Genomic DNA, 14638 nt, shown 5'->3' with positions numbered 1-14638 from the left:
TACGCTTTCTTTCTTACGTGAGACGAGGGTAATGAACAGTTAATATTCCTGTCGTTCACTGACAATGATTAACTAGAATTATTACTAAGAGCCCTCAGTGCCATATGCAAGATGCTCTTGTCGCACGTAGTGATGGATGGCAGAATCATCAGAGGACCTGCAAAGCAACCTGAAACATCCTTTAATGTGAGCCCAGAAATGGCCTCTTGGGTTGTTGTTAGAAAGGTTTCAACCACAGACCCACTAATTCTAGTGATCTACAACCGGCTGACAATCGCTAAAATAAATAAATAAATACATACATAAATAAATAAATTTAAAAATGTCAAGAAATGGCCAAAGTGACATGCGAGAGATACATTTGAGCCATAATTCGGTCAATGTGGGCAGTCTGGCAGCTACTGTACCATGAGAGCCGGTAAAGCTGTCAGCTTTTATCTGTGTTCAGCAAGAGCTTGTAACTCAGTTCCTTCCCGTTGTCTCGTCAACTGACTTTAAACATTTTTAAGCCACCAGCGTAATTGTAGATGAACATGCCAATGTGGGCTTGTGAAAAAATTCAAGCCATTTCATTTCCCCCTGCCAAAATACTTCTCCTTCAAGCTAAGTGTGTGAGAGGTGATAGGATGTGTGAATTGTCTTTTTGTCCTTTGGAAAACTGATTTACTCAGACTGCCAAGCGGAACTAAACGAAGCAATATCTATTCAAAGACAGTGGCACCATCTTAAGTCTTCGAGAAAAACGACTTTCACCACCTGTCCTGTGCTGACCTCATATACTGATCAATAATGCTTTTGCATTTTTTTTTTTTTAACTTTCATGGGCTGTAATTACAAGACACTCTAATCCTTATGCCATTTTCTCTGGGAGGTCTGACCTCTATCAGAGATAAAGAGATCATGTTCCTTTCCATTTGGCACTAATGCTCCTTAGCCTGGTCTAAACTCTCCCTTTTACCAATCTTTTGTCAGAGACTAAACCTTGCCCTACAGAACATTCCGTTTGAACGTGTTCCTCATGATTGTGAGAAGTTGGGCTTGCTAGAGCGATGGATTCTCTATAGACAGTGCTATTGAACTGACAGAGTACTGAGAGGAGCTCATGAGAGAAGTGATTGGGATAGAAGAAATGACCTTTTCAATTTTGTTCTGCATCGTCAGGTGTTCTGAAGTCTACGGCTGGGTGCACTTCTGGGTTCGTGGGTTCACTGTGCACAATCAGTGGGCACTTTATTAGGAATGTAGAATCATGCAATTATCAAATTAGCCAATCATGTGGCAGCGATGCACTTATCTCATACATGCATACTGCTTCAGGGAATGTTCACATCAAGCATCAGAATAGGGAAGTAATATGATCTCAGTGAATTTGATCAGTGCATGTTGGTGGTCTAACTGTTGATCTGGGATTTTCAGGCACAGCAGTCTCTATTGCAGTCTCTGAGGGACAGTTCTGTAGATGGATGGGATGCCTTGTTGAGAGTGGTCAACAGAGAATGGCAAGTCTGCTTTACGCTGACAGAAAGGCTACAGTAACTCAGATAACCACCCACCGTGCAATTGTGGTGAGCAAAACAACATGTGTTGAACCACATCAGGCTTCACATCTGTCAGCCAAGAACAGTAAGCTGAGGCCACAATGGGCTCACCAAAATCGACCAGATGAAGAGGGTAAAAACGTAGCCTGGTTCGATGAATCTTGGTTTCTGCTGATGCTCACAGATGGTAGGATCAGAATTTGGCACCAACACCATGAATCCATGAAAAAAACTGTTTTGAAGGTTTTCTGCGCCTGTTAATAAAATCAATCATTGCTTGAAAGCCACAGTCTATTCTATTGTCAGCCTAACATGACAATAAATTTTGAAATTTTATAGTTATAGAGGTGGGGGGCACGGTGGTTTAGTGGTTAGCACGTTTCCCTCACACCTCCAGGGTTGGAGGTTCGATTCCCGCCTCCGCCTTGTGTGTGTGGAGTTTGCATGTTCTCCCCGTGCCTCGGGGGTTTCCTCCGGGTACTCCGGTTTCCTCCCCCGGTCCAAAGACATGCATGGTAGGTTGATTGGCATCTCTGGAAAATTGTCCGTAGTGTGTGTGTGTGTGTGAGTGAATGAGAGTGTGTGTGTGTGCCCTGCGATGGGTTGGCACTCCGTCCAGGGTGTATCCTGCCTTGATGCCGATGACGCCTGAGATAGGCACAGGCTCCCCGTGACCCGAGAAGTTCGGATAAGCTGTAGAAAATGAATGAATGAATGAATGGTTTATATCTGGTTTGTGGTTAATAAGTTTATGGGCAGCGTCATGTCAGTGTGCTTGGTTAAAAAAAAACAGACTTAGAACACATTAAATGGCACCCAAGTTTAATCTGTTCTGAGTGAGCAGGTTTAATCGTCTCACAGCTTCACTATTTTTTGTCCTTACATTTTTTTTTTCAGATTGCATTTCAAATAACAGTATTTTTTTATATTATAATATTTTTTAACAGTATTTATCTGTTTTTTTAGTTTTGGATTCTGCCTTATCTGCTTTTCCTGAGCAGTCAAGAGATTGGCGTATCTATATAAAGACTGATAGGACTGATATAAACACGGCCGAGAAGTGCAGTTTTCTTCAGGTCCTTTTTCCCCCCTCACAAGCACACATCCTTTTATCATCATATAGTTTTTAACAATGATATATCACTGTTTCTAAATAACGTTTCCATGTTATTTGTATAAAAAATATTACATATCATCAGTACATGTTTAAATGAAATAAAAACCCCAGTTATTGCCTTATTTATGACAGGAAACAACACTTTTTTGTCTATGGGTAAAAGAGCAGACATTTGAGAATAGTGACTTGCAAAGGTTTAGAATGAAGCTGACGGTAGGCGTCACATTCTGACAGACCGGGAAAAAAAGCGAAAGATGAGAAACAAAGAAAGAGAGAGACCTAGAATTTTGAAAACAGGTACCTAGAGCCTAATGAGGTGTAGTGTTTTTGCTGAATGGCTTGTCATTTCGATGGTTGTGAGGCTTATGCGTTCCCACCATGTAGCTCCCACTAACACTACAGCACCTTGTCCCTTGGAGTTAGAAATGCTACACCAAATAATGAGGCTTAGGCTTTTATTGCATATGGACTGTGTACAAACTTCACTTGTAATGACTATAAGAAATGATTCTATATCTTCTAGCAACTGTAGCATATCGTAATGTCAGTATACGGAATTGAAGCAGACATTACTGTCACGGTCCAAAATCAAAGTCCTGTACTGTTGATTATTTATAGCTAACCTTGAAATAGGTTGAGATGCTTCCAGTATATAAAATACAGGCTGGTCATGTTGAATAAGAAAACATTATGTAACCCAAGCAATATTGCTGGATCCAAGACATTTTGAGACATCAGTGTTTTGTTCTAAATAACCGAATTGAGTATGAAAAGATTGGAAGCGTGACAAGATTTCAAAGTTCAAATTCTTGTAGAACCACTTCAGCTTTAGATTAAGCAACTGCCTGATTCGTTTAGTTTTAAAAATGAAAAAAAAAAAGTCCTTCAGTGTTTTGGAGGAGACCAGAGCATGGCGTGATGGCTGTGATATATATTACTCTTCCAACAGAGGAACTATAGTTTGGAAAATCTTGAATCTCGTCAGCAGGATGTAACTTTACTGAGCCTAGCACTGTTTTAATGGTGTATTAAAAAGCCCTGATATGTAAGCGACTCGGTGACTTCCCGTCCAAGCTTGGGGACACTGTGTTTGAGGTGGCAACACTTCACAGGGCAGAATCACACACACCTAGAATGCATGTCTGGAAAGGAAAGCATAAGGACACGTATAAATTATTATTATTATTATTATATATGCACATATATACCATGGATGTACAGTAAACATATGCTTCTTTATTGCAAGTCTCTCTCTCACACACACACACACACACACACACACACACACACACACACACACACACACACACACACACACACACACACACACACACACACACACACACACACAAACCTAATAAAGTAGGACTGGAGGGGGTTCTGAGGAGGAAGAAAGCGATTGAGAAATTAACAGCCACTGGAGGGATGAGAAAACAAAATTGGTTCCTGCTCTAAAGTGCAGTATCATGTTTTTTTTCTCATCATTATTATTATTATATTTACTGCTGTTTGCTTGCAATTTGTTGCCAAACTGAGAAAATTATGCTTAAATATAATGATATTGGTAGGAGGAAGAGAGGAAAACAGAGAGAGGGTCTTAAGGGCAATGGCAAAAGGAGGAAGAGAGTAATGGGGTATGAACAGACTAATGGGTTATATATCTTAGAACTGAGATAATGATCTATCTGCATGGACAAATCTCTCATTTAGGGAATTCCAATAGGTTCATTTTAGTTACATTAAATACATTCAATAATTCTGCAGCATCAGTGCAGTTAATTAGAAAGTCGTAAAGGTGAGATTATTCATCCTAAATTGGAAATGTATCGACAGAGCCATTAGTTACCTTTACGTTTAAAAACGAGAGATACGCCGTGTATCTCGCTGCTTGTAGTGGAGTGAGTTTTAAAAACTGCAGCTACCATTCTCACTAATGTACCTGTCTACTGTTCAATAAAATGGCATAAAAAGAACCAGAACAGGAAATTACACGTGAAAACAATGGTTACCTAAGTGTTATTCAGTGCTTAGCACTTCTATGGGTGTTTCTAATTTACTATTTCCTTTTTTTTTTTTTTTTTTAAATAAAATTGAATTTGCTTCAAGAAAAACAAGTAGTTTTAACAACCATTAACAAACTCAAGAACCCATTAGGATGTCAGATGGAAAGCTTTTTTCTTTTTTTGTCCTGCTACCTAAAATATTTCCTTAAGTACAGGTTATGTTTTAGTTTTAGACTGAACATCATGAATTCTTCTCTGGGTTGTTAATGGTTAATTTCTTCTGGAGTCATAACAGGAGATTTGCAGCACATTTGTTTTTTTTCCCCACAACAATATTTTCTGACAATATTTACTAGCGGTTTAGTTTTGTATTCCTCCATAATTCCATTTCTTGGTATTGAAGAGATTGGATTATTATTAATGTGCCTGATAGAAATGATATAAAAACACAACCAAGGAGTGCGGCAAGAAACCAAATATTTGTAGGTGATTATTATTATTATTATTATTATTATTATTATTATTATTATTATTATTATTATTATTATTATTATTATTATTAAAAATTGTCCATAGTGTGTGAGTGTGTGAGTGAATGAGAGTGTGTGTGTGCCCTGAGATGGGTTGGCACTCTGTCCAGGGTGTATCCTGCCTTGATGCCCGATAATGCCCAAGGCTCCCCGTGACCCGAGGTAGTTTGGATAAGGGGTAGAAAATGAATGAATGAATGAACTGCATCAACACCTGTACGAGCTATTGTTTACTCTCATCCAAGACTACTGCAAGTGTTCCTTCCTTTCTTCGCAATCGAGCTTTCTGCTAAGGCGCCTATTAATGTGAGTGCCAAATGCACTTGCACTCGAATCTCCACTGGCACATAAGAGAGTACTTGTGTGTGTGTGTGTGTGTGTGTGTGTGTGTGTGTGTGTGTGTGAGAGAGAGAGAGAGAGAGAGAGAGAGAGAGAGAGAGAGAGAGAGAGAGAGAGAGAGAGAGAGAGCAGTACAATGTGAACACAAACTCATTAGGCGAGTTATGTACAAATGGCTTTTAGAGATTGTCTCACACTCCTCTGTCTAATCTCAATCTTGTACACGACTATGAGCATGGCAGGAGTGGAAGAGGAAATAAAACGTCTGCTTGCAATTGAATGCTGAAGAGCGTCACCCCATTATGTTTTGGCTGTTTACAGGCTGGCTGGGAGAGAAATATTTAGAGATCTAAACTGGTGTTTGGCTTTCGAAAAAAGGGGAGCGAAGACGAGCGGGGGCATAAATGCAACAGGCATTGTTGATGTAGTTGCTTCAAAAGGATTGTGTGTATGTGTGTGTTTGTAAGCGTGTGCATGCATCAACTTGTGTTGTTCTCTCCTCCTTGCCAAAGATGCAGCAATCCATCACAGCTGCTCTTTCTTATTGAAGTCTGCCCAGCCATTTGATGGAACAAAGTTTGTGAAAATTAGTCACGTAGTGCTTTCCAAAGAGAGAAATGAAAACAAAAGAATCCTAACTGGGCCCTCTGCACCCTCTCTCCCTCCTCTTTTTCTTGCTCTGTTTCCCTCTGTTATGCTTAGCTGTGGCTGGAGTAATTGTCCCAGTGGTGGTATTTTCATCCATTTCCATCCACACTGCCTGATTCAGGTATAAAGTGTCGGTCTGATCATGTGTGACATCTCGTTACGCTGAGAGAAACCGCCCCGGCCAAGAGTCCCGAACTACATATTTAAGCTTGCGTTATGTTCATGAGATAATATATATTCATTAAAAGATCATTAAAGAACTATTAACACATGCACAGACAGATAAGAAATTGCTAGCACTGCCCAATACAAATATTAAAAAAGTTCCCACAACGCATTTATTCCAATTAAATTCATATTATCAGTTGCTGTGCGTCTGTGTGATTATAGACCATTATAGTCTTTGTCTTGAGTGATGTTACTACTCTTTCCCAGAGAGTACTGTTGCTTCATTATGATCAAATTATGACAAACAAATATGATCTGGGGCTTCTCACAGTCTGCTATAAGGCAGCTTAATGTTGCCTAGTAAACTTAGTTTGTCAGTGTGTCACGGTAGAAATTTTCAAGGCAATAAAAACCTGTTGAATTCATAACTGATGAATCACAAATGGGTTAGCACGTTCGCCTCACACATCCAGGGTTGGGGGTTCGATTCCCACCTCCACCTTGTGTGTGTGGAGTTTGCATGTTCTCCCCGTTCCTCGGGGGTTTCCTCCGGGTACTCCTATTTCCTCCCCCGGTCCAAAGACATGCATGGTAGGTTGATTGGCATCTCTGGAAAATTGTCCGTAGTGTGTGATTGCATGAGTGAATGAGAGAGTGTGTGTGCCCTGTGATGGGTTGGCACTCTGTCCAGGGTGTATCCTGCCTTGATGCCCGATGACGCCTGAGATATGCACAGTTCAAGCAGATATCACTAAACTCGACACATAGAAATTCACAGTAACCGCTTCACCCTGAACTAGGTCCTGGTGGATCCATTGGAACACTGGGCACATGGAGGGAATACATCCTGGATGAGACACCAGTCCATTACTTGCTATCATATACTCATTTACATTTACATTTACATATACTCATTCCCGCACTCATTCACACATATAGGAAAAATTAGAGTAGCCAATTCACACGATGGATGAAACTGATGAATGAAACCCAAGGAAATGATGTTGGAAAAGATTTAACTCATGTAAAACAAACAGGACTCGAAATGTCCATTTATTTGCATGCAACCTAATAAAGTCACCAAATTATATTTTTTGCAGTATTATTAGTAACACCATTATCTTGGTCATTGTTGTGGTCGATATGGAGAATATCTCAGCAACACCGAGGGCATAGAAGGAGCATATCCTAGATGGGACACCAGGGGCAATTTAGAATAGGCAATACACCTAATGCCATACTATTTGGAAGATGGGAGGAATCTATTTAGGATTGAATTTTCATGATAGAACCCCAGGCTGCGAAGCTGCAGCACAACCATCACAATGATCCCGATGTATTCCTCTATTTGCATGAGTGATAAGTAAAAAAAAAAGTAAGCTAAGCTAAGCAGCACTACACCTTCACATAATGTATATGAACGATCATATTTCTGTTTGGAACTGACATGGTTCATAAACATCCCATAATGCCACTGAACTCCAATTACTCTTAGGGCTGAGGTCTGTTTCACATGACTGCCTGGCATACCTCACCCTGGCTCAATCTCTACTGGATAATTCCGATCCATTCAGCAAACTGTTATAGACATTATGCCTCGATTTAAACCTTGTTTAGGCTCCAGTTATCGATTTTCACTTAGACTTTTCTGAAATACATGATGCCACAAAGGGCTGCTGGTAGAAAATGGCAAATCAAATTTAATACACAAACACAGCAGGTAAAATGACCTTTATAAGAGGCTCCTAAGTAAGCCAATGGGGATCCATCTGTGTTATGTTAAACATTGGTCCTGCTTGGAGCCCAGGAAGGATAAATTAGAACGTAGGGATGGATATCATTTATTGCACACCACTGCACAGGAGTAAAACTGACATCATTAATAATGGTGCTGCTTACACTCGACTACAACCTCCTGAATTTAAACTGAAGTGAGCTATTGAAGCACCGGATCAGACTCTCATTCCTTTCTATCGCCCAGGGCCTACCTAATATGCCGCAGTGACTTTCATTATCTGGCCACATCGTTCCAGAGGTGCAGCGTTAATGAAAATTCTCTTAGGGTTACTGGACTAGCTGGACAAATGTGTATTACAGTGACATAGGGTACCCTCTATGAGTACTGGAACAGCAAGACCCATTCTATTATATGGGTTTAAGTTCCAAAGATGAATAAAATAGAAAATATAACACATATAGATGTATAAAAGAACTTAAAACATGGCATCTTTTCTTTGGATCTACCCATTTTCCAAGTTTTTCTTTTACATCGTTGGTTTTGGCATTTACATCTAAAAAAAGAACCAAAAACACAAATGTCATATGCCATGATTATTTTAAGCTTCAATATAAGTAGTATTTTTATGCACTTCTAACATTTCATTTTAAACATTACATTTTTAGTTTAAAAATGTTTCTGCATGGGATATAAATCTCGTCATAGTATATTAACCCACTCAAAACATTGTACAATCAATGAAATGTCACATCAATATTCAGCATCTGGTTTTATTCCAAATGTTTATGATGTGACACAAATTTGTAATTGGGACACCAATGGCATTCACTGGTCAGCCAAATTAAAAATCTCTAAACTGCCAGAAAAACCTTAGGGAACCCATTATGTCAGAAACCAGACAAAAGGTTTTTTTTTGTTTTTGTTTTTGTTTTTTTTACCGAAACAGCTTAAGACTAGGAAACAACCTTCAGGGTTATTGAATCTCATGCCAAATCAACCAATACACATTGAAAAATCACAGTCATTGTCCTTCTTATTCACACAGAATCCACACACATTATGTAAAATAATTATATAAAAAGCCATTATATTTTATTTGACCACATTACAAAGAATATAATGTAATGATTCATAACTATGTATAAGTAATGATTCGGCTGACAATAGGGAAATGGAATCCGTGCATAGTAAATAAATTGAAAAAACAAGTTCATTAAAAAAAAGGAGGCAAACTATTCAAATTGTCAAGCAAAGGAATGAGTACAGAATCAAGCAAAGTTTCCAAACAAGAAAGCAAGTAGCATATCAAACAATCCAAAAAAGCCAGACCAGATTCTTCAAAGCAGATTGTGACGACAGATAGATCTCTGCAGACTGTTACTAGCAGAGACAATGCTGGTGCTCCTCAGCAGAGATCAGAGTTTACCCCAATTGCGTGGGTTTGCGTAACCCCTGGGAAACGTGGCTGGGGGTTTCTACATATCCAAGGAAGGACTGCGGCCTGCTGGAAGGTGGTTGGTTGCAGATGAGGTTATTGTGTCAGATGGCTAGATGGATGTAATGTGACAGGGTCAGAGACTCATCTTTGCAGAGAAAAAAAACCACCCATACAGCTGTGTCATTCTACACGCATTATATGCACTAATGGGCAAAAGTGTACTGCGTAATACAAAGCGGTTATTGCCCTGACATCGCTGCATCAGTTGAACTGATCCTTCCCACCAGTGGTGTATTCTAAGATGTCTTTGATTTGTTGAGAGAAATAAGTGAAGGAACTACAAACTGGCACATCACTGTCCCACACCTGTGAGGCCCACTCCAGCCCTTTCTTGGTCAGTCTTGTAGGTTTCCAGTTGGTGCCCAAAATATACACTGCATTGACACAAAAATCAATCAATCAATCTTTTCTGGTAGCACCATTTTCACTGGATCATCTCTGGTGGCAGGGAGTCCTCAGGCGACCTGAACCAGATGCTCACTGGAAGCCTGCAGCTTACTAAGCTGTTTCTGGTATCACCTTGCTATGATCAGCGATGAAGGCATGTAGTTATGCAATATCTGCTGGATTCATGTTAGGCAAAGTATTCTGTAATGATTTTACCTACATGGGGAAGTAGAATCCACGCACAGTTTATTGAAGAGAAAAAAAAAAAAGCAAAATCGACAGACAGAGCCAAAGTACAAAATGAAGCAAAGTTCTGACAATGTGAAAGCAAGCAGCATTCCAAAACAGGAAAAACTTTTAAACCGAATACTAGGTCAAATAGACAGGAAAACTATGGCAATGAGAGAAAAAGGCTTGGTTTGCAGTGGACTGACCATACATTGCGCTGAAGTCGTTCTTAGCCTGGTTTACAGTAATTGTCTGTGCATCCAGGAAGTGATCAAACCATGGCAGACGGTTCCTTCTGGCGAGAGGGTGGATGAGTGGTTGCAGTTTAATGTATACTGAGTATTAACTGGATATGTATTTTTTTGCTTGAGTCTGCTCTAATTGTCATTCTTTGTTTTCTTTTCAATAATTTAATTTAATACAACTACCCACTATGTGGATTTGTATCGTTTTGAACATCACACAAGTGCAACCTTTGCCTTAGCAGACTCTTAATTTCAATCACTATAACACAGAAGCCACTACTTAAGTGTTAATACGATGGTGTTTTTTAAGCTACTTTATGTAGTGTATACTATATCATTTGGTGCAACTTTAAATTGTTTAAAATTGCTTTAAATCACTTAAATGATATATATATATATATATATATATATATATATATATATATATATATATATATATATATATATATGTATATATATATATATATTTAATACAAAAAATACAGTTTTATATTTTATATATCTGTGTAACATTTCACTGTCCTAATGTTAGTTACCCTAATACACTAATACTAATCATTATTGTATAACTTATCCATTGTTGAGAACACGTGGAAAAGGTAACTGTAGTTGAAGAAAGGACAGGCAGTTGTTATCAGTTTGTTAGACATAATTTGTCTTGTCTTTGTCTTTGAAATGTATTTTATCCTGAAACAAACTGACAGGCCTTCCTGCAGCATGTAAACATACCAACTTACCAGTCTGCACCTTGCAATGTTGCCTTGCTTCCTAGATGATTCCGTTAGCCAAATGAACACAAATCCTCCCCAAACAAGCAGTGCTGTGCTTCATGTTTGATCATTTGACACTTCAATTTTGTGTGTAAAGAAATGGGCCTAAAAAAAAAGAGACATTTTTTTCTCACCGTCAATAGACTTTATCACTACATTCAGTCTCTGCCTAAAGAGATTTCCCAGAAAAATAAATGTTTGTGTTCTTAATTGTCAAATATCCATGGTGGTGAAATATATTGTAATCTATTAAACTGTTGATTATTTCATTACCATGGTTAGCAAAGCAAAATAAGTAAGCAAACCTATTTGTATCAGCGAGGGCCTATAAAACGTCAAGACCTCTTTGGAAAATTAAGAAGACACTCAAGAAAAATGGAGCTATTCCATTATTTCATCTTACAATTAATGAAGTCATCATCATAATAAAAAGAGGGCATTAAATTTCAGCTAAGTTTCTTACTCAGAGGACTTGGTATCCTTAATTGATTTTCAGGACTGATTAGATTCTCTTCATTGATTTTGCTGCCTCAATTATTTGAAGGTGATGGGAGAAATTATTTCTGGAACAGCGTACATTCAATTAGACGTGCCTTTATGAACAAGAAAAAAGTTTAACTGTATCTATTTTAGGGTATAGAGATGAAATGCATTTACGCTCTTATGTGAACTCCACAGTAAGTTAGAGATTGAAGTTCATAAAGAGCCCTGATTATAAGCTGTTGTGAATCTTCTTGGCTCTAATGAATGTTGTGATTTGATATATTATTATGAACAGCTATACACATGCTTACTCATGCAGTTATCCAATCAGCCAGTCATCTGGCAGCATCACAATGCATAAAATCATGCAGATACAGGTCAATAGCTTCAGTTAATGTTCACATCAAATACCAGATTGTAAATATCTCTGTGACTTTAGCCGTGGCATGGTGGTTGGTGCCAGATGGGCTGCTTTGAGAATTTCAGAAACTGATGATCTCCTGGGATTTTCACACACAACAGTCTCTAGAGTTTACACAGAACTGTGGTAAATTTCAAACTCGTTGGAGGTGTTCATACGACCGTTTCTAGATCTGTGAGAGGCAACAATTGCTTCTTTGTGCTTATGGCTTAATTTCATAATTCTTGGAATGAAGTGGCAAAAGTTCTCCTTTTTATAAGACTTCTTGCTGATTGAATAATCTTGTGCATTTCATGACATCAGTAACACCCTTGTGGAAGTTCTGGTCTACTTATTTTTCCCACCTGGCTACTGAATGCTGGTTTATGTTTGGGGGAAAAATAAGTATGTATAGAAATCTATTTATTGTCATATCAATTTATTGCAATTATTGGATCATTTTAAAAAATGCACAGCTGTTCATAATGTCTTTTATTTGATGTAACACTGATGTTTCCCATCAAACCTTGCAAGTTTCATGAAGACATGGCTTGCCAAATTTGGTGTAGAAAATCTCTAGTAGCTTGCACAGAGACTTGACCTCAACTCCACTGATCATCTTTCATGGATAAATTGGAAATCCTGTGCACTAGGCTTATTTACACTTCATCTGGAGCTAACCTGATCAATGCTCTTGAAGGTGAACATGAAGAAGTTCCAAAATCTACTATAAGACCTTCTGCCACATCTTTTATAGCAGCAAACTTTGGAATTTGGACATATACTGTATGTCCTTATTGTTCCTAGTGTAAGATACTACTGCAAGACATTTCAATGTCAAAGCAAAAACATTAGTAACACTATAATGTTTGGGAATGAACTATTTATGTGCATGTGACACATAGTTTAGTAATTTATTATAGTTTCTAAATATTTTTTAATATGTATGCAAACATTCATTCATTCATTCATTAATTTTCTACTGCTTTTGTCCGAACTACCTCGGGTCACGGGGAACCTGTGCCTATCTCAGGCGTCATCGGGCATCGAGGCAGGATACACCCTGGACGGAGTGCCAACCCATCACAGGGCACACACACTCTCATTCACTCACACAATCACACACTACAGACAATTTTACAGAGCTGCCAATCAACCTACCATGCATGTCTTTGGACCGGGGGAGGAAACCGGAGTACCCGGAGGAAACCCCCGAGGCACAGGGAGAACATGCAAACTCCACACACATAAGGCGGAGGCGGGAATCGAACTCCCAACACTGGAGGTGTGAGGCGAACGTGCTAACCACTAAGCCATCCTGCCCCCCTGTATGCAAACATTATTTTGTAATTATATATTAATTAAGCGATTAGAAATTAAATATTTGGAGCAGTGTGGGAAAATCCATTAGATGTCATTGCAGCTGAAATCTGGAAAACTGCCAAAAATGATCAGAAATCTAATTTAAATTAAAGTCAGCAGGGATTCTCAGCACCAGTCATGAGGACTCACCACCTTGATTCATGGTTTCATCTGTTCAAAACAAACCCGATCCGGTTCACAAAGAGCTCCTCGGCTCATTATTTTTAGGCCAGCGGTTCCTTGAGAAAAGAGGTTGAAATACACTGGTCAGTCATTTCTGACTGAAATAAAAATGAAAAATCATCATTAAATGACTAATATTATACAATGATTTGTGTTTAGTTTATTATCAGAATCAGAAAACGTGTATAAATACTTGCTTATTAACAATTTCTTACAGAACCATTAATTAAAATTTTACCAAATATTTTAAAGCAAATTGAAGCTGAGGTGAGTTAAAATCCAAGACATACCTCATTAGGCAGGCGAGTATTAGGCAGATGGCAATCTTGGCAAGTATACTTGTAGCTCCGATGGAGCACTCGAGCTATTGATTAACATGGCATGTGGCGCTCCACGTTCAATAAGCCCTACAAATGTGGCAGCACCAGAGCGGAGGTCCACAGTGTGAAAGTAGAGATATTAAAGCTGGAAGGCTGAAAATGAAGCAATGAGGCATAGACACATTACGGAGTCGAAGGAGATTTCTGCCGCCAGCACTGTGGGAGTTGCCGTGGCTACATGAATTACAGATCAAGGTCCCACTTGGCAGTGTTGCAAAGAAGGAGGTGGTATGGAATGGAAATTTCACTGAATAATGACTACCCAAATCATGACTCTAGGTATATCACACTGCCTTATTACAAGGGCACAATTGTAAAGAGAATGACAGTAAATTATATATAACATACATAGTGGCAAAGCTAATCTGAAAGTATTTGGTTAGGGAAACTGATGAACTATTTTAATGGTGATCTCCGGTATCTAGTATCTACTTAGCTAAGCTGCACATTACTCTGTGTTCAGATACATTAAAGTTACCCTTTGATAAATATAGCTACACTATATGCCATATTAAATTAAGCAAAATGAAGCCCTATTTGAGAAAATCGCTCAAAACGCAGCACAAAATCTTCATAAGTGTATTGGAACCAGAATCATTTCCAGATGGCTAAACTAATCAA

At 38.7% G+C, this 14638-nt stretch overlaps 1 long non-coding RNA gene across 1 annotated transcript; it reads right to left on the bottom strand.

Annotated features, from left to right (window-relative positions):
• Nucleotides 1-9238: 9238 nt before the first annotated feature.
• On the bottom strand, nt 9239-14158 carry LOC125145933. The gene is made up of 4 exons (XR_007144417.1): nt 13928-14158; nt 13605-13693; nt 11177-11314; nt 9239-9953 (listed from the first exon to the last, which is right to left on the bottom strand). It is a non-coding gene; the product is annotated as an uncharacterized LOC125145933 (long non-coding RNA).
• Between the last annotated feature and the right edge of the window lie 480 nt (nt 14159-14638).

The sequence above is a fragment of the Tachysurus fulvidraco genome, chromosome 1 (genome assembly GCF_022655615.1).
Source record: "Tachysurus fulvidraco isolate hzauxx_2018 chromosome 1, HZAU_PFXX_2.0, whole genome shotgun sequence".
Lineage (NCBI taxonomy): Eukaryota > Metazoa > Chordata > Actinopteri > Siluriformes > Bagridae > Tachysurus > Tachysurus fulvidraco.
This window is presented reverse-complemented; position numbering and strand designations above follow the sequence as displayed.